Source organism: Patella vulgata, chromosome 3 (genome assembly GCF_932274485.2).
Source record: "Patella vulgata chromosome 3, xgPatVulg1.2, whole genome shotgun sequence".
Classification (NCBI taxonomy): domain Eukaryota; kingdom Metazoa; phylum Mollusca; class Gastropoda; family Patellidae; genus Patella; species Patella vulgata.
This window is the reverse complement of record NC_065881.2, coordinates 39,325,756-39,348,007: the sequence shown is the minus strand read 5'-3', so window position 1 is coordinate 39,348,007 and position 22,252 is coordinate 39,325,756. Positions and strand designations below refer to the sequence as shown.

The 22,252-nt window shown below is 34.7% G+C and overlaps 1 protein-coding gene across 4 annotated transcripts in view; it reads left to right on the top strand.

Annotated features, from left to right (window-relative positions):
• The window catches only part of LOC126815323 (WW domain-containing oxidoreductase), a 42,297-nt gene extending 21,417 nt beyond the window's left edge, over window positions 1-20,880 (top strand). For 2 of the 4 annotated variants that reach the window (XM_050540899.2, XM_050540900.2), the window contains exon 9: window positions 18,492-20,880. The gene's annotated coding sequence lies outside the window, so the exon portion shown is untranslated. Of the gene's footprint in view, window positions 1-9,723; window positions 9,855-11,171; window positions 11,410-18,491 lie in introns of those variants that run through there. The other 2 variants (XR_008787443.1, XM_056099387.1) reach the window with 2 other exon arrangements.
• The last annotated feature ends 1,372 nt before the right edge of the window (window positions 20,881-22,252 follow it).

The window sequence follows — 22,252 nt, the reverse complement described above, 5'->3', positions numbered from 1 at the left end:
CTAAATTGACTTCTCTGAAAGAAAATAATCAGGAAAAATATACCGGTAACGAAAAATACTGTCATCTTGCTTGGCGACTACAATAACAGTCATCTGGTTCATAATCTAAGTAATTAGCACATTTAACAGTAATTTTGATCATTTAAATAGTTATTGAATAATCTCTAATAGAACACAGGATATCCCTAGAAGCAATAATATATTTTTCTGCCAGGATCTCCAATGCTTTACGATTCCTGATAACACGTGACATGTATTTGTTGGAATTAGGTCAATAAACCAGCATTGCTAGATTTAGTTTTAAATACTATAGCGTTTTAGTTTTTATACGCCCACATTGCATTATTTAAATTAGTGAAACGAAGACGCCTATTGAATTTCTGCAATTTCCGTTTATTACGTCTAGAGTTATGGCCCTTGTTTCACTTTATTGATCCTTGTGAACGCTCTAACGTCAAAAGTTATCATCTGATCTTTGTGAAATTTATATGCATTATTTAGGTTACTGAAACAAAGAAGCCTATTGAATTTCAACAATTTCCGTTTATTACGTCTAGAGTTATGGCCCTTGTTTCACTTAATTGATCCTTGTGAACGCTCTAACATCAAAAGTTATCATTCGATCTTTGTGAAATTTATATGCATTATTTAGATTAGTGAAACGGAGAAGCCTATTGAATTTCGGCAATTTCCGTTTATTACGTCTAATGGCCCTTTTTTCACTTTATTGATCCTTGTGAACGCTGTAACGCAAAAAGTTATCACCCGATCTTTGTGAAATTTATATGCATGATTTAAATTACGTCTAGAGTTATGGCCCTTGTTTCACTTTATTGAACCTTGTGAACGCTCCAACGCCAAAAGTTATCATTCGACCTTTGTGAAATTTATATGCATTATTTAGATTAGTGAAACAGAGAAGCCTATTGAATTTCGGCAATTTCCGTTTATTACGTCTAGAGTTATGGCCCTTTTTTCACTTTATTGATCCTTGTAAACGCTCTAACGCAAAAAGTTATCACCCGATCTTTGTGAAATTTATATGCATGATTTAAATTAGTGAAACGAAAAAGCCTATTGAATTTCAGCAATTTACAATAATTACTTCTAGAGTTATTGCCCTTGTTTCACTTTGTTAAACCTTGTTAATGCTCGATTGATGATATTATCATCCGATATGTATGAAATTTATATGCATCATTTAAATTTGTGAAACAGGTCTATTGAATTTCAGCAATTTCCGTCAATAATTTCTAGAGTTATCGCAATTGTGAACGTTTGAATGACAAAAGTGATCATGTGATCTGTATGAAATTTATATGCATTATTTAAATTAGTAAAATGAAAAAGCCTGTCAAATTTCAACAATTTCTGTAGATTACTTCCAGAGTTGAGACCCTTGTTTCAGTTTGTAGAACCTTGTAAACCCTCAAACGACAAAATTTATAATCTGATCTGTATGGAACTGTCTTGTAAAAGCCCCCAATTACCTACAAAGAAATAAATATGCGACAACCCTTGACGACCGCTCGGACGATTTAGCTGCTGTGGCCATAGTAGAGAAATCCTAATTTCGATTGACTGATGATATCTGTTTATCCATCGAATAAACGAAGACCGTAATTTATTCAGGAATATTACTGACTTGAACTTCAAGTCATATATTAGCCTTTCAGAATACAACATTCTCTATAACAAATTACCAAAAATTATTTTTGTTTGAAGTCTGGTTATATTAAAGTTAACGGGAGCTTCTAATTACCCTATTTCCTACCGGGACCTCATTTGACCCAATTCTGGCCTGTTGGTTTCAAAATGGATTAAAATCCATGTTCTTATCACAAATGCTGAAAAAGCTCTCCTCAAGAGATTCAGGATAGCTTTCTCAAGAGAGCGATTTAACCTTTTTGAACGCCCACATGGAAATGTGGTCGTATATTGCCGTCGCCCCCGTCCATCCGCCGTCCACAATTTCTTGTGAACACTCTACAGACTACATTTATCATCTGATTGTTTTGAAATTGATATATGTTGTTTGCATTAGTGAGATGAAGAAGCCTATTTAATTTCACAAACTTCTGTTAATTTCTTCTGGAGTTATGGCCCTTTTTTCACTTTTTTGCACCTTGTGAACGCTCTAACGACAAAAGTTATCAACCGATCTATATGAAATTTATATGCATCATATAAATTAGTAAAACAAAGATGCCTATTGAATTTCAGCAATTTTCGTTAATTACATCTAGAGTTATGGCCCTTGTTTCACTTTGTTGAATCTTGTGAACGCTCTAATGACAACAGTTATCATCCGATGTGTTTGGAATTGATATGCATCATTTAAATTAGTGAAACGAAGAAGCCTATTGAATTTCAGCAATTTCCGTTAATTACACCGTGAGTTATGTCCCTTGTTTCACTTTGTTGTATCTTGTAAATGCTCTAACGACAAAGGGGGGTTGGATGGCTGAATGGTTAGCGTGCGCGCGCTGTATCATAAAGTCTGTCATTGAGTCGACTGGCGTGGTTTCGAATCCCCAGTTGTACGTGACAAGGAGTAGGGTCGCCTGTCCAACCTCGTGGGTTTTCTCCGGGTCCTCCTGTTTCCTCCAACTGCTAAAGACCCCTACGCGCAAGCGAATTTTTGAAATAAAATTAAACCATATGTTAGTCCCAAAATGACCTAGTTTGTGTTGAGTGGACGTTAAACCCCATTTCTCTCTCTCTCTCTCTAACGACAAAAGTTATTATCCGATCTGTATGAACTTTATATGTATCATTTAAATCAGTAAAACGAACAAGCCTATTGAGTTTCAGCAAATTTCTGTTAATTACATCTAGAGTTATGGCCCTTGTTTCACTTTGTTGAATCTTGTGAACGCTTGAACGACAAAAGTTATCACCTAATCTGTATGAAATTCATATGCATCATTTAAATTAGTGAAATAAAGAAGCCTATTGAATGTCAGCAATATCCGTCAATTATGGCCCTTGTTTTACTTTGTTGAACCTTGGAAACATTCGAGTGACAAAAGTTATCATCCGATCTGTATGAAATTTATATGCATTATTTGAATTAGTAAAACGAAAAAGCCTGTCGAATTTCAACCTATCTTTCCAATTTCAGGAGAGCTTTTTTTGCCTCTCTAGAAATTTATTCATGTGAATGCCTGGATGTTGGTTTTTATATTGTTTAACTTTAACCAAGTTATTCCAGCATTAAAACTATGTTACAACAGGTGGCACTCTACAACAGGTGGCAATCTGGGGTCTTTGGCGCAAAGGAAATGGAGCCGAGGTGTAACTAAGATTGCAAAAGTGCCACCAATAATTCTTGACTATGTGAACTTCCCAAGCCAATAAAAAGTGTTATCTGGTTGTCTATTAATAATAACTTTAGCACACTCTACCCAGACACATCTCAATTGATAATATTGTGATCGTGATAGGGGCTACAGTTTTTATACAGCCACATTTTCGTGTGGACGTATATTGCCGTCGCCCCTGTCCGTCCGTCCACAATTGTTTGTGGACACTCTACAAGTCACAATTCTTATCTGATTTTGACGAAACTTGAAATATAGGTTTATCTCCCAAAGATCTTGGTTGCTTTCGATATTGGCCCCTGATTGTAGCAAAATCACGTTTTTAGCTTGTGGACCCTATAGAAGTCATAATTTTTATCTGATTTTGTTGAAACTTAAAATGTAAGTTTTTAACCCAAAGATCTCGGTTCCTTTCGATATTCGCGTATATCGGAAGGTAACTTCCAGAATTATGGCCCCTGATTGTATGAAAAATCGCATTTTTAGCTTGTGGACTCTATAGAGGTCATAATTTTTATTTGATTTAAAAAATGTTTTAGTATATCACCGTTATACCCTAAGGATGGTTGAGTTCGAATTTCGTGAAAATCAACCATCCCTCGTTCTCAAATAGCGTAAAAATATGGTATATCAAGGTTGTGGACCCTCTAGAGGTCACAATTTTCTTCTGATTTTGATGAAACTTGAAATGTAAGTTTATAACCCAAAGATCTCGGTTCCTTTCGATATTCGCACATATTGGACCGTAAGTTCCTGAATCATGGCCCCTGATTGCATGCAAAATCGAGTTTTTAGCTTGTGGACCCTATAGAGGTCATAATTTTTATCCGATTTAAAAAACCGTTTGAATATATCACCATTACACCCTAAGGATGGTTAAGTTCAAATTACGGACCAAAACTGACGGTATTTGCGCATATCGGATTGTAACTTCCTGAATTATGGCCCTTGATTGTACAAAAAATCACTTTTTATACGCCCATTAGAAGCCTATTGATTTTCAGCCATTTCCGATAATTACTGCCAGAGTTATAGCCCTTGATCACTTCAAAAAATCTTGTGGACGCTCTAGTGGCCAAAGTTAATATCCGATTGGCTTTAAATTCATACACAGTATTTAAGGTCATGAGACGAAGAAGCCTATTGATTTTTAGCAATTTCTGATGATTACTGCCAGAGTTATGGCCCTTGATCTTGGGGACGCTCTAGAGGCAAAAGTTAATATCCGATTGACTTTAAATTCATACACAGTGTTTAAGGTCATGAGACGAAGAAGCCTATTGATTTTTAGCAATTTCTGATGATTACTGCCAGAGTTATGGCCCTTGATCACTTTGAAAAATCTTGATGACGCTCTAAAGGCCAAAGTTAATATCCGATTGACTTTAAATTTATACACAGTGTTTAAGGTCATGAAACGAAGAAGCCTATTGATTTTGAGCAATTTCCGATAATTACTGCCAGAGTTATGGCCCTTGATCACTTTGAAAAATCTTGTTAATATCCGATTGACTTTAAATTTATACACAGTGTTTAAGGTCATGAGATGAAGAAGCCTATTGATTTTCAGCGATTTCCGATAATTACTGCCAGAGTTATGGCCCTTAATCACTTTGAAAAATCTTGTGTACGCTCTAGAGGTCAAAGTTAATATCCGATTGACTTTAAATTTATACACAGTGTTTAAGGTCATGAGACGAAGAAGCCATTTGATTTTCAGCGATTTCCAATAATTACTGCTAGAGTTATTGCCCTTGATCACTTTGAAAAATCTTGTGGACGCTCAAGAGGCCAAAGTTAATATCCGATTGACTTTAAATTTATAATCAGATTTTAGTGTACTATAAATGTTTCATTACCAAAAATTAAAAATATGTGACAACTCTTGTTGACTGCCCGGACGATTTAGCTGCTGTGGGCGTATGTTTCGTTGCCTGGCAACCTATCTTTGTTTAGCTTGTTCTCAATCCATCTGTTGCCAAATGTGGGTGTATCCTGCCTGGCAGCCGCTGGGGTTTTTTTTGTCTCCCACCTTTTGAAGAAAGCAGGGGACTATTAAAATGGGTTCGTCCGTCTGTCTGTCAGTCTGTCTGTCTGTCTGTCTGTCCGTCACACTTTTTGGGACACAATAACTCTTTCTAATTGAGCTAGAATGTTCAAAATTTAGTTCTAATTAAGTGAGAGTGATGAAACTTAGTGTATAGTTTCATTACATCAATACCTTGACTAAGTTCGATAATGAGCATTTTCTGCTCAGGGTAAGTAGAGTGATAAGCAATTTGATTGGTCGAGACTTTGGAACACAATAACTCCCATTCTAATTGAGTTAGAATGTCCACACTTGGCGTAGGTGTCTATTAGGTGAATGCCTTGATGGAGTTCGAAGATGAGAATTTTCTGCTTAGGGTAAGCAGAGATAAGCAGTTTGATTGGTTGATGCTTTGGGACACGATAAACTTTAGTTCTAATTAAGTGGGAGTGAGGACACTTGGTGTATAGCTTTATTACATCAATACCTTGACTAAGTTTGATAATGAACATTGTTTGCTGAGGGTAAGCAGAGTGATAAGGTTGAGACTTTGGAACACAATAACTCTCCTTCTAATTGAGGTAGAATGTTCAAACTTGGCATAGGTGTCTATAAGGTGAATGTTTAAACTTGATGTAGATGTTCATAAGTGAATGTCTTGGCTGAGTTCAAGGATTAACATTTCGAACTGACGCTAAGCAGAGCTAATCGATTTCATTTGTCGATGGTTTGGGACAAGATAATCTTGATTCTATCTGATAGTGAGTGATGAAACTTAGTGTATGGTTTGATTGCTTGATACTTTTGAAAAAAATAAATTTGCAATTAATGAATATGTGTCGTCTATTATTTTGGGATTTCGGCGGGGGACATCAGCCTCACTGTTGGCTTGTTTAGCTTGTCTTCTGCTCATCTCTTGCAAAATGTGGGCGTATCTTGTATGGCAACTTGTTTCAGCATTCCGGAGTTACACCCCACTTTTTCAAAAACCTTAGTTTTTATCAGATTTGTTTCAAATTTGGTGTGAGGTCATGAGAGGACAAAGTCTATCAATATTTAGTGCTTTGGAGTTATCCCCCACTTTTTCAATGTGATAGAGGCTACATTTTCTAACATAGTTTTTCATGTTCGATGTGAAGCATTTGGAAAATGAGAGGATGTACCCTATTGATTTTCTGGGTTCTCCGTCCATCACTTGCAAAACATGGGTGCATCTTGCATGGTGAACAACTGTATATTTCATTATGATTAACAGTACTTTTATCATTGTTGTAACAAATTATATCCGTCTTAATCTTCATCCCACAACACAAGCATCTTCAATGGAATCTGGGGCTCCCCCAAGGTGGTATATATTGCTAGTGATCAACCCTCAATCTTGGTTTGGAAATATTAGATTTTATTTAAAGATTTTACAGTTATTACAGCATAATTATAATTACTTCTTGGGTCATAATTTTAATTTTAAAGACCAATACGCCCACTAGATAACATCTGTTTATTATAAAATCAATTTCTTTAACACAACAGCCTTTTCATTCAGGAGTGGTTATAAAACACAAAAATTTCCATATGAATTTCGCCATTTTCTTAAAAAAGAAATTCCGACCAGATGTTACCTCATAATTTGTTATTTTATAGATCTGTTCTGAAATGTTATAAGATTAATTCAACTATTTTTTTGATTAGATAAAATATGTTTTTTTGGCTCGTACTGTACAGATATGTCTTTTCATCTATGACAGACTAATTAATATATGCATTGTGTATTTTGTCAGGGCTGTATTTATGAATAGTAATGCTGGAAGTATTGAAGACAGAGTATATTTGTCATTTGTATTCCGGATTGACTGTCTTTATATTATTAAAATAACGTTTTCAAGCACAGAGTGGAACAAGCCCTATATAAAGTAGAACTTTGTAATAACTAGTGCTACCACAATGTCCTGCAGGGAATTAATTTCAATAAATATTTTAGATGTAAGGCTTAATTTTTATTATCCCCAAATATGCCGTTTATTATGTGGTTGCCCATGTACTTTTGTCAACAATTGGCTTGTTAACACCATAGAAGCTACAGATTTCTTTCAAACTTGGTGTGAAAAATTGGAATGAACCCTATCGATTTCCGCCTCCCTTTTTGGCCTTTTCTGAAAACCTTGTTTTGAATGGATTTTTCTTCAAAGCTGATGTGAATCATTGGGGCCATGGGAGAATGAACCCTATGTAGTATCAACCTTCCGTTCCAGAGTTACCCTTAGTTTTCAAAAAAACCTTGTGAAAGCGTAGGGGCTTCAGTTTTAAACGGATTTCTCTTAAATTTGGTATGACGCATTAGGACTGTAAGTGGAGTGGATGAACTCTGTTGATTTTTAAGCATTCTAGGACTTTCTGTTTCAGAAAAGCTTATGACCGCGATAGAGATTAGATTTCTTGAAGGCATAAATCCAAGTTTTCTTTCAAGAAAAGCTGCTGTCTTTGATTATACATGTTTGTATTTTGAGACAAAGCTGCTGTGTTGGCGTACTACAATGCTTTGCGTGGCTATCATTCTTTTGTTAATATACTGTTACCTGTCATTTATGTAGGCTGGTAATGGAAAGAGCCGTTTGGATTCACATCAAGTTTTAATAACATTGTAGTTAAGCTGCTTGTAATATCATTCAGAGAATCTTTCTAAAACTCTGTGACATCACAGTTTTTTTCCAGTCAGGAAAATGGGAGGATATCTTTTGTATGTTGCCGTCGCTTCTTTTTTTTCTGCCCAACAGTCCATCCACAGTCAAACAATTTCTTGCGGACATTCCAGACTCTAGAGACTACATTTATCATCCAATCTTTTAAAAATTTATATGCATATATGTAGTGAGACAAAGAACCCAACTGAACTTTGATGATTTAGGATAACAACTCCCAGAGTTATTATCCTTGTTTCCTTTATGTAATCATGTGCCCACACTAGCAACAAACAAAGATATCCTCCTATTTTCCTGAAATCTATATGCATTGTTTAGTGATTATTTAGACAAACTTATTGCCCTTGCTGACTTCATAGAATCTTGTAAATACTCCAGTGACAGAAGTTATCAGCTGGCTAATCTGCTTGAATTTATGCATCATTCTGTGGATGAAGTGGCAACAATCATTAACATCAAATCTGCCTTGAAATATGGTCATATATTGTCATCTATTGCTTGAAAACACCACGAGACTGTAGTTATAATCCAATTTACTTTACACAATGGTTATGTTCATGAGATGAAGAAGCCTATTGGTTTTCAATGATTTCCAAAATATATACTGATGGGAGTTGTGGCCCTTGATCTGTTTACCCCCCCCCCCCCCCCCCCCCCCCCGAGACCCAGGCTGCCACTCACTTGTTTAAAATGGATGAAAATTATGTATTCACCCAATCAGAAGTTGACCATATCCAGTACAATTTTAAAAGTTTTCTATTTTTTGACCATATTTGGCCATGTGACATATATGTCACATATTGGGCTTCAAAGGGTACAAATTTTGGATTTTGTAATGATTCTGCCAGTGTTGAAAAGCTGCACTTTAATAACATAATCATATTAATTTGAAGGTGCAATGTCAATTTATAACTCAGGACAATCTTCAGGACAGTTAGTAGGTAATCTAAAATACTTAACTTTATGGAATTTAATTACTGGTATTATTTTACTGGTGAATTTTCATCTGCAATTCCCCACTGTTGAAATGGTGACAGAAAACCAATACCTGTATTGGAATCCATAAAGCTACATATTTTTAAACCTATTTCTATCTCTAAAACGAAAGTAGAAATGGTTGAGAATATGGTTGAGTTTGAACATGCCTGGTAACGCTGAACTTGTTTCTGTGTTTGTATATACAAGTATTGTATCTCATCGTATTTATAGAACAGACCATTGAATTTTAATGTCTCCTTGAAAGGTTTTTATAAGTGAGATGACCTGATAACAAGTAGTCCAACATAAAGAGTAAATTTGTGTAATAAGTCCAATCAATATATAGTAATCAAGAGATATGCCATGCTTGAGTAATTTCTCTTTCCTCCTCTATCCTTAATCATTTTTTTATCTACTTTATCGGTTAGTGTACTTGTAGGTAATCTGTGTTCCTGCTACCATGCAACTAAATAAACAAATCATTATTTGATCAACTCAGAGTGTAACTGTTTTTATTTGTTTACCATATTGAATACGAAATCTGTTGTTCGATATTCTCTCATTGTCTTTACAAAACAGCGTTGACAATAAAATATATTCTAATGTGGCAAGATTGTTTGCTAAGTTATGATGATGTACCTTATCATTTCAAATAAAAAAAGTGCAATTCATTATCTTTGAACATGTCCTATTTCAGAAAATTATTTAATAACACTGAATTTACAGCAAATATTAAGTTTTTAAAGATTATGGACTGTGGGTGGTGTGGAGGTCAGGATGGGAACAAATAGCCCACAAATTATGTTTATATCACCTAAGCTCAATGAGGTCAGATATGATTTGGTTATATAGAGAGAGAGAAATGGGGTTTAATGTCCAATTGACACAGACTAGTTCATTTCGGGACTAACATATGGTTTAATTTTATTTCAATAATTCGAATGGCCGAATGGTTAGCATGTGCACACAGTATCATAAGGTCTGTCATTATTTCAACTGGCGTGGTTTCGACTCCCTGGTTGTACGTGACAAGGAGTAGGGTCGCCTGTCCAACCTCGTGGGTTTTCTCCAGGTTCTCCTGTTTCCTCCCACTGCCAAAGGACCCTTCGCGCAATTGAATTATTGAAATAAAATTAAACCATATGTTAGTTCCGAAATGACCTAGTCTGTGTCGAGTGAACGTTAAATCTCATTTCTCTCTCTCTCTCTCTACTTTGTTCAGATTGATTTGAATTAAGCGAGTATTTTGTGGTACAGTTAAATCGAAAGATTTCTTTGAAATAATTTATGATTAAACACGAAATGAAATTGGGTTTAACATTCTGTTTTCTGCACCAACCGGGCTAATGAAAACAGGTGACACATTATATGAGGAAACTTTTGTCCGGAAGCATCGTTACAGCCTCCTCTTTTTTTTAAGTCCAACTGTCAATGGTTCCTTTACATGATTGTCTACGTGTACACTGTACCTCACATTTTTTGTCCTTTATGATTCACTAACAAGGGGGAAACCTTGTAGAAAAATCCTGAGAAACTTTCTCGGCCAACACCTAGATCGAACCCGGGATCTCCTCGGTAGCAAGCCAGTACCTTACTCACCGGGCCAGCACCGCTCCTGATTAAAGATGCCAAATAGGGCTAGACTGCATATATTATAAAAATTATAAAAATGTTGTCAAAGAGATTGCTACAAAATTGTAAAAAAACAGTAATGTGTTTGATTACAAATCTAACAGCCTATCAAAAATAGTATTCTGTGACTGTAACAGTTAATTATCTAATTAGTCACACTGCGTAGCTTGTGTTAAACACTACTGTTTTTGTTAAGATTATTAAGCTTATTGTTTTTGTTAAGATTAATATTACTATTTTTTTTTTTGTGTGTTTTTCCTGCAAGTCTTATATCTCAGAATCTAACCATGGGATCTTTCTGAAATTTTGACCTATCCCGCACCCCAACAATGGGTGGTGGCTTTGGAATTAATATAGTTTCAAAACGTTTTACGAATTCATCCGAAATTACCGAATTTTACGAATGAAAAAACTGACACTGCATAGTCGTAACTTTGTGGATTTTTGGCTTATTTTATTCATTCTTTTTTCTTTGAGTACCTTGGACAAAATAATTTTCATCTGTAATTTCAGATTTTCCAATTTCGAAATTCATCGCTGTGATTTCGACCCGGAAGTTGAGACCAAGAAGCTTTATTAAACTGGAGAGGGCATGACGTCATTTTACCATTATGACGATTGAAGCCAGTGACGCCATATTGGTTAACCCAAAACATTAAAATTAATTGATTGTGTGCAGTGAATAAAACTTTTTTATTTAAAACAAGAATCAGATAATACTTCATTATCCCAGAGGAAATTTGTTTTATGTGAAAGCAACACATGTACAGATATAAATAATAAATTATTTAAGTTATAATAAATCATGTAGGCCCTAATTTCCATAAAGATTGAAAATATCATCTCAAGCAGAGTACAACGAATTGTAGAATATTGCATTTATTTCGATTAAAGACCTTGTGTGATTCTCGTGCTACATTAATCCTCTCTGCAAACTATTATTGTTAACGTGGAATACCTGTCCAAAAATGACTCAATTCCACCAATCTATGCGACACCCTATAACAAGGTAGTTGCTATCTTTATTTGCCGTGACCCGAATTGATGGACCAGTTTTTAATCCGACTGAATTCAATTAAGCTGAGATATTATCTAGCGTTTGTATTTTGATTTTGTTGTCTTAATTAAATGTTAAATAATTATCCTGAATACAGTAGGTCTACATATTGGGGTGGATTCAACTGTGAGAAATTTGATACCTTCCTAAAAAGGCAAATCACGCATCGATACTGCCAGGATTAAAATATATATTACATATACATTAAAATGTCATGATATGCGCAGTTGCACAGAAATAGGCAATTTTGCATGTGTCACTTTTCACGCTTGTTTGCCTGTAAAAGAGTCAATTATCATTAGATTTTCATTTTTATACGCCCACATTGAAATGTGGCCGTATATTGTCGTCGAAACCATCCGTCGGTCCGGTGTCCACAATTGCTTGTGGCCGCTCTAAGGCTAAAGTGTTTAAGGTCATGAGACGAAGAAGCTTATTGATTTTCAGCGATTTACGATAATTACTGCCAGAGTTATGGCCCTTGATAACTTTGAAAAATCTTGTGGACGCTCTAGATGCTAAAGTTAATATCGGATTGACTTTAAATTTATACACAGTGTTTAAGGTCATGAGACGAAGAAGTCTATTCATTTTCAGTGATTTTTCGCTAATTACTGCCAGAGTTGTGGCCCTTGATCACTTCAAAAAATCTTGTGGATGCTCTAGAGGCTAAAGTTAATATCCGATTCACTTTAAATTTATACACAGTGTTTGAGGTCATGAGACAAAGCATCCTATTGATTTTCAACGATTTCCGATAATTACTGTCAAAGTTATGGTCCTTGAAAAATCTTGTGACGCTCTAGAGGCTAAAATTATCATCCGATTGACTTCAGATTGATACACAGAGTTTAAGATCTTGAGACGAACAAGTATATTGATTTTCAATGAATTTTTATGACTTAAACAGCTAAATCCATGATATTAAATGTTTTGTATACAAAACAATAGCATGGGGCAGAACTTTATAAAAACCAAACAAATTCTAATGGTTTTCTGATAATTACTTCATGAGTTGTTACTCTTATATAGTCTTAATCAGATTTTAATGTATTATAAATGTTTCATTAACGAAAAAAGTAAAAATATGCAACAACACTTGTTGACTGCTCGGACGATTTAGCTGCTGTGGGCGTATGTTTCATTGCCTGGCAACCTGTCTTTGTTTTACCATTTCATGCCTTATGCCAATTCTGACTAGGTCAAACCAATTTAAAATTTTCACTGTCACATGAACGAAAATGACGTCATTTGGATAAAAAACTGTATTTTTAGCCTTCAAAACAGATATTTTATTCAAATGAATCTCATTTGTAATGTTTTTAAAATTATGAAATTTGATTCCAATCAACAAATAGAATAAACCCACACTTCCATTTTATAACACGTGTGCAATGCTTATGTGAAAATCTGTTTAATGTGAAAATCTGTTTAAAGGTTTCATTGGTACTGGAAGCAGTGCTCACTCTGGGTTTCATTTTTTTTCCACCAAATTTTCATTTTAATTTATTAGCCATATATTTTCTCTGCCAAAATAAAGAACAAATATCTATTAGATTTTTTCAGTATTTTCTTTTTACATAAGTACATACATTATACATATGATATTACAATTTACAATATTCTTCTCTGCTTTGCAGAAGCCCATTTTTTGAAAGCTTTTTCAACATCTTGGTTAACCACTTTTCCATTACTTAGTAACATTAAATTACACAGTGTATTTGTTTTTAATGAATATCTGTATATCTGAAAATTTCCATTCATCCTTAAAAGATCTAACTTTTCAGTATGCGCTTAAACAAAAATGGATAATTGAGACTATGTTTTGTTATTGTACCGACTTTAGTAATAATGATCGAGGCTAGGCCTAAAATTCAAACGCTAATATCGTGGTTCAGAGTGCAGCAATTTCACTGAAAGTTCCAGCATATTCTATTCACGTTATCTATTTTTAACTATCATAGTGAGAACTGCCAGTTCTTTATCTAATCTCCCATAATGCCTCTTTAAGATTTTTCTTTTTCGAAATTTGAGGTAGCCTAATGCAGACCTATTGTAGAAGTTGATATCGCTTCAACAGTCAAGGATGTAATAATATTAGATGGACGAGAGCTGATCATGTCAGTATCACCTGTAGACTTGGAGTATTTTGGTGGTGATATACTAAAATAATCTGACATACTTCTATCGGACGTTAACGAAGGCTGTTCTATTTTTCTTTTACAACCAATGGCATGTGATTTGATGATAACTGACTTTCGACAACCCAAAGAATATATACGCAATTATATATTCTGGCTACAGCAGTAAGAAAAAGATAAAACAGACGTTATAATTCAATAATACCAAACAAATCAAACAAGTATTATTCACAGTGTCCGCCATTTTGAATATATAGAAACCGTCAAAAAAGTCACCGATTCGTATTTGAATCTTTTGTCTCTTAATTAGTTTATTACTACTCTTACTGTAAATACTAATCAACGCTAATCCGAGATTGATCAAGAGACAAAAGATATCTCTATTATTGCACCTAATTAATTGATAACTGACTCAGCCAAGCGCATAATAGACTGTAATGTGTATATATGCACGGCGTGGAAATGAAAGCTTTGTGGCAAGAAAAATTTATTGCGTGAAACGATTATCGCCAAAAATTTCGCCAGATTGCATATTTTATCGCCAAAATTATATTTTTATCGCAATTGGCATCCCGATTTTAACAGAGTCTCAGAAATAAAAGCCTGTGTACGTGTGAGATTTAAGCATTTCCAGATGAAGACTGACAGGTTTAACTTGTTTATGTTGTTTCAAAACGTATCATGTTTATTGAGTTAGTTGCTCGGACCTATCGAAGAGGTTTTTAAGGACTTTTCACACAAAATTAAGCAGTTTTATTTTCCAAAATATAATCAAGATTGGCCCTTTAACTTTAGTACATACAGCACTTTATTAAATGATACTTTGATCTTATAATTCTGATAACATCTTAGAATGATGTTTTCGCGATCATGTAAACTGCTCGTGGCTGCTAGAGGTGCATTACTGAATTTTGATTTTTAAGTGCTATTGTCTTCTATTTCCTTGTGCCTACAGTCATGCCTGAAATCACATTTCTGCTGCATTATATCTCATCAGCACTCATCAGTCAAATCAGTGCCAGTGGTGCATTTTTAATGTATCTTTACTATGGTATTGATGCCACTATTACCTATGAGGGCAGGCTGAAAAGTACTAAGCCTGAAAAGGATAGATCAAGTGGGTTGAAACAAACTTTTGCCACCAAAAAGTACAATCAATGAATAAATCATATACATAAGAACTACAACTGTAGTGTTATTATTGTCTTCATACCAGACCATGTTGTGAACCTACCCAATTAAATCACCAGAAATGGACAAAACTGGCTATAGGGCAGTAATCAAGAGTAACTGCAACTGCCAACATGGTCTCCAACTTCAGGGCATGATGCCCCTTCCTTTTCCACAGTTAAGAAATGGGCTGCAGAATTTAAGCATGGCAGAGAGAGCCTTCACTATGACCCGCATCCTGGAAGGCCATCAATCAAGCAACCTATCAAGAAAACATTACACGGGTGCATGATATGGTGATGGCTGATCGATGATTGACTACTCGACATATATTAATTGGCAGCATATTGTTGGCATCTCTCATGAGAGGGTTGATCACATTATCGCCAATGAATTAGGAATGACAAAAGTTTCTACAAGATGGATGCTAAAGCTCTTGACTGCAGATCAGAAACGTGTTAGATTCCTGATGTCCTGTGACAACCTGTGTCGTTTTGAAGCAGATCCTGATAACGTTCACCTGTGAACAAAAGTGTACAAAACCTGGAAGGGGACTGTGTATAAAAGTAAATGGAAACCATCAACTTTGTACAGGTCTTTCACAGATAGGATTAGAACTTATCAGCCCAATGGGTGACCAAATGGTCTATCTCTAACTTGTGCATTATTGATCAAAAGGTCATTGATTCTATGGGATGGTTTCGATTGCCAGCTTGTACGTCACAAGGAGTATGGTCCCCTGGGTGACCACATGGGTTTTACTTGGTTCCTACATATGCTCCTCCCACTGCTAAAGATCCCTATGCGCAAGCAAGTTATTGAAATAAGATTGATCATGTGTTTGTCCCAAAATGACCTAGTCGTGTCAAGTGGACCTTAAACGTCATTTCTCTCCTCACAAATAGCTCAGTACCTATTGCCATTCAAAATAACACATTTCCTGTTTACCATGGAAATTACTACCCCATATTGTCTTGTTAATGGACAACAACCATGTAACAGTTTATTTTGTTTTTTGCGTACTATGTTACATTAGGCAATAATTACATAGTTATTAGAATATCTGTCATGAGAAATAGAATTATGATAAACACTATATAAGTAAGTTATTTGTGCATCTGTTGCCAAGGTTTTTTTTATGCTGTAAATGTGGAGTGCAAAGACTGCTGGTTATTCAATAGTTAATGTATATGATGGAAATAGTTTAATTGATGATTGATTTATATCTGTTGTGTTCTTTTCAAGAAATCAGTCGAGTGGAACTAAAAATTCTTGTCAATCAATATGCTTCATTATGGCCAGCTCTGACCTTTATTAATGATGCATCTTACAACAATGTGTTCTAATTACGAAATTGCATGAATGAAATGGGAAAAAAATCAAAATGCTGATTATTGAAACAAAACTTTACACATTATTTGCACAGAGACTCATGCACTCTGTTCGACTCAGGCATACAATACAGACAGAGAAAGAGAGAAATCGGGTTTAACATCCAATCGACACAAACTAGGTCATTTGAAGACTAACACATGGTACAATTTTATTTTAATAATTCATTTGTTATAGTGGTCTTTAGCTTGAAATTGAAAATATGCCAATTGATTCAATGACAGACCTTATGAAATAAAGCACATGCTTAGATCACTCGACCACCCATCTGAACAAAGTGCCAATCACAAGTTGTTTGCCATGCAAGCATCTGATTATCAATATTGCAACTTCCCTGTCAGTTTGATGCATTTGGTTAAAAGTTGTATAGGATTGGTTAGAATTTGAATTTATTTGAATTTCTACAGCCACGTTCTGGGTTAAATGGCCGTGAATGATGATCAAGGCGTTGTTACGAACTCAAGCAATATGTCTGGATTGTCTCCTATGGTGTTTTATAGATCCAATTATATGTTTAAGACAAAACTGATTTTTGGAGGTTTTTTTTATGAATTTGGAACAAAATAACCCACATGGAAATGAAGTTGTGTATTGCCATTGGTCTGTCCGTTTTCCGCAATTTCTTGTAAACACTCTAACTTTAACAGACTACATATTATATCATCTGATCTTTTTAAAATTTATGTACATTGTGAGACAAAGAAGCCTATTCATGAATTTCCGTTAACTACTTCTAGAGTTATGATTCTTGTTTCACTTTGTGGAACCCTGTGAATGCTCAAACGACAAAAATGATCATTTGACTGTTTGATATTTATATAGATTATGGCCCTTGACCCTTGTTATCATCCAATCTGTGTCAATTTTCTATGCATTATTTAGATTAGTGAAACAAAGAAGCTTATGGAATTTCAATAATTTTGGTTAATATCTTCTCGCCCTTGTTTCACTTTTAATTTGAATTATTAAAATGGACAACACTGTCAAATTGCATCAATTTCTGTTATTGACTTCTGGAGTTATGGCCCTTGTTTCACATTGTGAATGCCCGAATGACAAAAGTTATCATCTGATGTAAGAGGTAAACTGTTAGGGTTAATATATATTCATAAATATAGTATAGAGGTGGTTACGATTAACACTGTCCATAAAGATTAACATCATAGAAACTGCCGAATAACCCTAACCCTACTGACAGCATGTGAATTCCAATTGCCTAGAGATTGTTTATATGTGCTGTGGACACAGGATCTTGCTTTTTCTTTCTCAGCTGAATGACCATAGACACATTTTGAGAATACTCCAATAATTTGAACATACGATTTTAATGCAGAACTTTCTAAAATGTACACAAGACATGTGTTTATTATGTACCGGTACCTCAAATTCACAGTAGACAAATTATAGTCTATCCATTGTGGTGCGTAGAGGATGGTGATTTCCATTAGTACCAGTGATTAAATGACGAATTATAGATTGATTACCGATACCTCAAATTCACAGAAGACAAATTACAGTCTATCCATTGGGGTGTGTAGGGGATGGTGGTTTCCTCTAGTACTAGTGATTAAATGACTAATTATAGATTGATTCCATTTTTTGACTAGTCAATAATTTTTAGTGATGATAGAACGCAGTGAGAAGCAATAGCCCAATCGCCCAGCTGGCCATGAGCACATTTCAGGCCACATGTAATGGAACCGTTTTGTTGCCACTGGCCAAATGTCGTACTTTAAAAAAAAAGATTGTCCAAGGTGGGTAAAAGTAATGAACTTCACTGAAAGTTCTTAATTTGATTGTTGGAACACATTTGGCTGCAATCTATCTGTGTCCACTATTCGGTCTTGGGGCGTAAAGCTGTTGTGTTTGATCGCAGGGAATTTTTTACTATAGAAATACACCCACACAGCAGCTTTGTCTTGTCTGCCAATAAAATATAAACTAAAAGAAGTTTACACAAGTATGCTACTTTTTGCACACAGATAAAAAGCGTTAAAATATTTAGGTGTCATATCTGTTTTGAAAGTCTAGTTTGTTGTTTATTTTTTAAAATATAGTCTTTTTAAATTTCAGCATAATGTGACAGAGCAGTGAAAAGAAGATTATGACATTCCTGGATTTGTGTGATGTAAAACATCTCATTATGAGGCATTAGGTTTGAGATTTGTTTTGAAAGTGGAACCAGAAATCTAGCATATAAGAGAAAAAGGATGATGTTTATGTGAATGGTATTTCAGTTTTAATGTTCAGATAGTGTGAGAATTTTAAACAGTTGGACATTTTAACATGTTACAGACATACAAATTTGAAACATCTTACAGAAATATGACTTTTCCAACGTGAAAAACAAGATAAGAAAAAAAGGAATTCAATTGTACATTTTGCTTTTTTTGATGTACATTTTTTATGTGGACTTTTTAAATGCCAGTTGGACATTTAATGGAAAATATGGCCTAAATCAGAATACTGAACTGTAAGCAACCATTAAAATAATTTTTTTAAAAATTGACAATTACTGTATGATACACATACTCCCACATTGAAACCTTGTTGGTGAATATTGTTGTCACCTCTGTCCATCCGTCCATCTCACGTCTAAAATTGCTCAAGAGACCAGAATTAACATCTGATTGACTTTAATTTCAACAATTTATGTTAATTATCCCACGCCTTTCGAAGAAAGCAAGGGACTATTAAAATGGGTTTGTCAGTCTGACCGCCTGTCTGTCCGTCACACTTTTTGGGACACAATAACTCTCCTTCTAATTGAGCTAGAATGTTCAAACTTGGTGTAGGTGTTTATTAGGTCATAGCCTTCATGTAGTACGAAGATGAGCATTTTCTGCTTAGGGTAAGCAGAGATAAGCAATTTGATTGGTTGAAGCTTTGGGATGCAATAACCTTCGTTCAAATTAAGTGAGAGTGAGAAAACTTTGTGTATAGTTTTACCACATCACTACCTTGACTAAGTTTGATAATGCGCATTATCTGCTCAGGGTAAGCAGAGCATTAAGCAATTTGATTTGAACACAATAACTCTCCTAAATGAGGTAGAATGTTCAATCTTGGTGTAGGCGTTCATTAGGTGAATGCCTTGATGGAGTTCGGTGATAAACATTGTCTGCTTACGGTAAGCAGAGATAAGCAATCTGATTGGTTGATGCTTTGGGGCACGATAACTTTGATTATAATTAAGTGAGAGTGATGAAACTCTGAGTATAGATTCATCATATCATTACCTTGACTAAGTTCGATGATGAGAATTTGCTGCTTATGCTAAGGAGCGATAAGCAATTTGAAAAGGTGAGGACCTTTTAACATAACAACCCTGCTTTTAATTGAGGTAGAATGTTTAAACTTGATGTAAATGTTCATTAGGTGAATGTCTTGACTGAGTTCAGTGATTAAAATTTCAAGCTAAAGCTAAGCAGAGCTAAGCAATTTCATTGGTTGATGCTTTGGGACAAGATAACTTTGATTCTATCTGAAAGAGAGTGAAGAAACTTAAAATTAGTGAATAGTTGATAATCAGTTTGATTGGTTGATACTTTTGAAAAAAATAAATGTGCAATTGATTAATATGTGTCATCTATTTATTTCGGGATTTCGGCGGGGAACATCATCTTCACTGTTGACTTGTTACTTCTAGAGTTATGGTCCTTTTTTTATTACTTTGTTGAACCTTGTAAACACTCTAACGACTAAAGTTATCATATTAAATTTACATCTGTTATTTGAATTAGTAAAACGAAGTAGCCTACTGAATTTCAGCTATTTCCGTTTAAAAGTTCTAGAGTTATGACCCTTGTTTTCTCTTTGTTGAACATTGTGAACATCCAATCTGTATTTAATTTGTATTATTTGAATTAGTAAAACGACGAAGCCTATTGAATTTCAACAATTTCTGTTTATAACTCTTAGAGTTATGGCCTTTGTTTCACTTTGTTGAACCTCGTGAATGCTCTCAATTAAATTATCGTCTGATCTATATTAAATTTACATGTGTTATTTAAATTAGTAAAATGAAGAATCCTATTGAATTTCAGCAATTTCTGTTAATAACTTCTAGAGTTATGGCACTTGTGAATGCTCTATCGACAATAGTTATTATCTGATTTGCATGAAATTTATATGTATTATTTAGATCAGTAAAACAAATAAGCCTTTCAACAATTTCTATTAATTACTGCTAGAGTTATGGCCCTTGTTTCACTTTATTGAACCATGTTAACGCTCTAACGATTAAACTAATCATCCGATCTCTATGAAATTAATATGCATTATTTAGATTAGTAAAACGAAGAAGTTTATTGAATTTCAGCAATTTCTGTTAATTACAATTAGAGTTATGTCCATTGTTTCACTTTGTTAAACCCCTTGCGAATGCTCTAATGGAAAATGTTATCATCCGATCTGTCTTAAATTAAATGTATTATTGAGATTAGTAAAATGAAGAAGGCTATTGAATTTAAGTGATTTCTGTTAATAACTTCTACAGTTATGACCCTTGTCTTCCTTTGTTGAACCATGTGAACATTCGATCTGTGTATGAAATTGATATCAGTGTCTTGTAAACGCTCCTATTACCTACAAAAGCATAAATATGTGACAACCCTTGTTGACTGCTCGGATGATTTAGCTGCTATGGGCATATGATTCGTTGCCTGGCATACTATCATTGTTTCAGAAATTGTGCATGAAAAAAGAAGTATTTACCATTACTGCATATATGAAAGCTTGTCATTTATTTATTTAGGCCTATTGTTGTCATCCAGGTATAAATTAATAATTCTGAGCATGCAAAAATTTAAAGTAGGCCTAATGCACATAATGTCATGTTTCATGCCCAGTTTACTGGAAAGCTAATACAATTTTCTTTTTATACGCCCATATTGAAATGTGGTTGTATATTGTCGTCGGTCCGTCCGGCGCTCCGGCATCCACAATTGCTTGTGGAAGCTCTAGAGGCTAAAGTTAAAATTCTGAGCATGCAAAAATTTAAAGTAGGCCTAATGCACATAATGTCATGTTTCATGCCCAGTTTACTGGAAAGCTAATACAATTTTCTTTTTATACGCCCATATTGAAATGTGGTTGTATATTGTCGTCGGTCCGTCCGGCGCTCCGGCATCCACAATTGCTTGTGGAAGCTCTAGAGGCTAAAGTTAAAATTCGATTGACTTTAAATTTATACTCAGTGTTTAAGGTCATGAGACGAAGAAGCCTACTGATTTTCTGATAATTACTACCAGAGTTATGGCCCTTGATGACTTCAAAAACTCTTTTGGACGATCTAAAGGCTAAAATTAATATCCGATTGACTTTAAATTTATACACAGTGTTTAAGGTCATGAGACGAAGAAGCCTATTGATTTTCAGCGATTTCCGATAATTACTGCCAGAGTTATTGCCCTTGATCACTTGAAAAACTCTTGTGGACACTCTACAGGCTAAAGTTAATATCCGATTGACTTTAAATTTATACACAGTGTTTAAGGTCATGAGACGAAGAAGCCTATTGATTTTCAGCAATTTCCGATAATTATTGCCAGAGTTATTGCCCTTGATCACTTCTAAAACTTTGATAATTACTTAATGAGTTGTTACTCTTTATCAGATTTTAGTGTATTATAAATGTTTCATTACCGAAAAAAATAAAAATATGTGATAACTCCTGTTGACTGCCCAGACGATTTAGCTGCTGTGGGCGTATGTTTCATTGCGTGGCAACCTATCTTTTAAAGAAGAATTAAGAGTTAAAATTATTATTCATTATGAGGTGATGTGAACAATATATATAGGTTGACTATTCTTATTTTGTCCAACCTCGTGGG